We start from the raw sequence: 3,260 nt of genomic DNA, 5'->3' as shown, positions 1-3,260 counted from the left end.
TACACTCATTCAGGGAAGAAGGCATTCACGCTGCTTAACTGTAGGAATCTGACTTAGGTTGCTTGATGGAGAGGCAAAGAAAGTGAAAGAAAAATCTGAGAATGTCAGCCCTGAGAATGAGCGGTACACTGGAAGGGTGAGCATAACACCACAGAGAAGGGACAGATACTAGGAAGGGCTCTTTGTGTAACAACTTTAACTGTACCGATGAGGCGTTTCCACATTAATTTGAACTAAAAGTGAGTATTACTGTAACTGATCTATTATGCTAACTAAACTAACAGTTCCATACACATGCCCATACAGTTAGTTGCATATGTATCGCCTTTGTCCCAACAAGAATTTAAGAGAAAGGAGAACAGAGAGCTTTAACTCACCAGTCATTCCCACTGCAGCTCCCACAAGCAGGCAACCATTTGGCTGAAAAGTCTGTGAGATCTGATCCCAGCCTGCTGAAGCTCAGCTCTGAACATGTCTGTATCACTGGACTGAGGAGGTGGTAAGATAGCTTTAAGCTTTTTTTTGCCATTACGGAAAAATACAGTATTTTTTACATAAATGAGTTGAAGCTGACCACTGCTTTTATCTAGATGTTAAGGTTAATCAGTGTTTCCAATCTGAAATTGGACACTGAATGGAACACACCCATCTCATACACTTTGTTGCAAAGTTATTAGTGAAAACCCCTATGTTAAGTGGTGCTTTGAGCAAGAAATTGGTAAGTACAATATAAGCCTACACAGGCCATGAACCAATGCTTAGATTCCCATGCAGTCTTTAACGCATTTTTAATGTGTTAAATGGTTAATGGATCCATTGTGATGCATAACAAATTTAAAAAATGGATAGTAATTTAAATATGGAAAAACATTAGAACTGGAAAAGAAATAAAGAATAAAAGACAACCTGCAGTTTCTTATTGATGAAGTAAAAGAACTTTAAGCTTTATTTTCTATTATCTTCTACACAAAACTGAAATTGAAGTAGTTTTGAATATATGGACAATCACATGAAACTGTTTTGAGTTAAATAATTTTACCTAAAACAAGTTATGTGTGTTTTATTACAATAATATTACCTTCAGAATCCTCAGGGAGGCAGTGCTTGCTCCTCTTTGTACTTTCACAGCTACATCGTTCCCATTCATTTTCAATTCAGGGACCTTGTCTATATGCTGCCTACATGCTGTTTTACTTTTAGGTTTTAATATCAGGTGAATCACATAAAACCTCTGATGGGAAATCCTGCCAGCTTGCAGAGAAAACCTGCCAAATCAGAAAATAATATGCCAGATCTACAAACAGGCTGATAGCCTAAGAGGCATCTGTCTCCATATTTGTGCTCATGTTTGCTAGAAAGAAGGGGTATATGGAGGTCCAAAGAGACTAAGAACCTTATTAACATATGTAGGGTCTTGTCTTCAGGCAGAGATCTGCTGTTGGGTCAATATTCCAGCAGTCTAATGAAGCTGCCTACTAATATCACGCTACCGTTGAAGGAATGAACAATTCCAAAATCTCAGAAGAGCCCTAATCGAACACTATGTGTTTGTCCATAGCATGTTGAGATTTAAAAAAAAACCCAAAACCAGGGCAAACAGGTTATTGCCTGTATAGAGAATCCACCATCAACAGCTATCTGGAGCCAGGCTTATGGCTATATGTTAAGCCCAAGGAGACAGGTTGTGCCAAGTGCTGAGCTGTTTCTTACCTGATGCTTAAACCACGTCAGAATTTATTCTGTCCAAGCCAAAGAATGCCAACAAAATCCAGGTTTTATTTAGAAAGCCCAGGTCATTTCCAGCAGCAAACATTTAGACATCTCCAGGGTGATCTGGCAGCTCAAGGAATTTGAGCCATCTAAGACTAAAATTAAAAAAAATAAAAAACCAGTCCATTTGCATAAATATCTCCCTTATTTTCTTTCTAACTCCAATGAAATACCTATTTGCTTTATTAAGCTCCAGAATGGTTTTTAAAAAAATTAAATTTAAAAAGTGCAAAAAGTAATTTCATAAAGTTGCACTGAGTGCAATAGATGGACTCAGAACACCCAAAAGCATTAACATTTCATGGATCTATAAAATATTGAACAATTAAACAAGGTTCCAAAGTTTGGAGATGGAGAACTCAGCCTGCTTGGTCCAATAACAGTGTAATTACAAAGCCTGTCTCTGAAGAAACCCTTTCTCATCTGACAGTCTTTTGATAGCAGTCTCTAACTTTTCTTAAAGAGAAAAGCTAGGTAGGATGGGAAGAATGTGAAGCTGTACGGTGATACTCCAAACTGATTTAACCACCTAATTTCAGCTCCTTGAAAAGAAATCTTCAGGTTCTCTGGCTGGTTTACATCCATTCATGCAATTTCATCAGTTAAAACTGAGGGCAGAGCACGTAATTTCATCAGTCATTTCAAACTGGAAAACTTGTGACTGCTTTTGCCTTTTTGAAGTGTCTGTTTCAGCAATTATTTTTGTTCAAAACAGGCAGGTGAAAGCAGATGCTAGGAAAGACAATACATCAGTTTTAGAGGGTTTGATAAAATAACTACAGCTTAATTTTAAACAATCCAGAGTCCAGACCTATCTCTTTTATGAAGACAAACCAAGAACTAATTCACACCAGAAAAGATTTGCTACTATACCTACACAGGCAGAATCATCCCAGAAAATACCCTGATGGTGTAACAGGCCAACAAAAAAGAGTAGCACAGCTAAAGTTGCTACTTTTTGTAGAAACAGTGTAAAAAAAGGTATATATGTCCAAAATCAGTATTCCAGCAAGGTGTGACTGTATGACTGAACACACAGTGGGATACTTCTGCCAATACAGCATGCTAGGATACAGACAGGCAGAAAAGTACTTTAAGTATACAGGCAGCTATAAAGTGAAATAAGTAAATGTAATTTTTCCTAGAATAACTTATTCCAGCATCCTGTTCATCTACACACACAGAGACATAAACTGCTCTCCAATATTTATAACAGGTTTCTTTTCCTGGAGTAAATACGTGTCTGTCAGGGATTTTTTAAATACCTGATAATACAGCTATGAAGTCAGAAGCCTGGAGTACAGAGTTGTCCTAATAAAAAAACTATTGCACGTATTTACTGTCTCCAATATTTGGAGAGGGGGAAGTGCTAGAGCTGAGTATTTTGAACTGAGATCAATTCTGATGGCTAGCATTTTGTCTCAAAGGGTGCCACATTGCTGACATTAATTTCTTAGCAGCTGAGGTGCCTTTCAATGTCTTAGTTTAGG

This window comes from Phalacrocorax carbo, chromosome 2 (assembly GCF_963921805.1).
Source record: "Phalacrocorax carbo chromosome 2, bPhaCar2.1, whole genome shotgun sequence".
NCBI classification, from domain to species: domain Eukaryota; kingdom Metazoa; phylum Chordata; class Aves; order Suliformes; family Phalacrocoracidae; genus Phalacrocorax; species Phalacrocorax carbo.
This window is presented reverse-complemented; position numbering follows the sequence as displayed.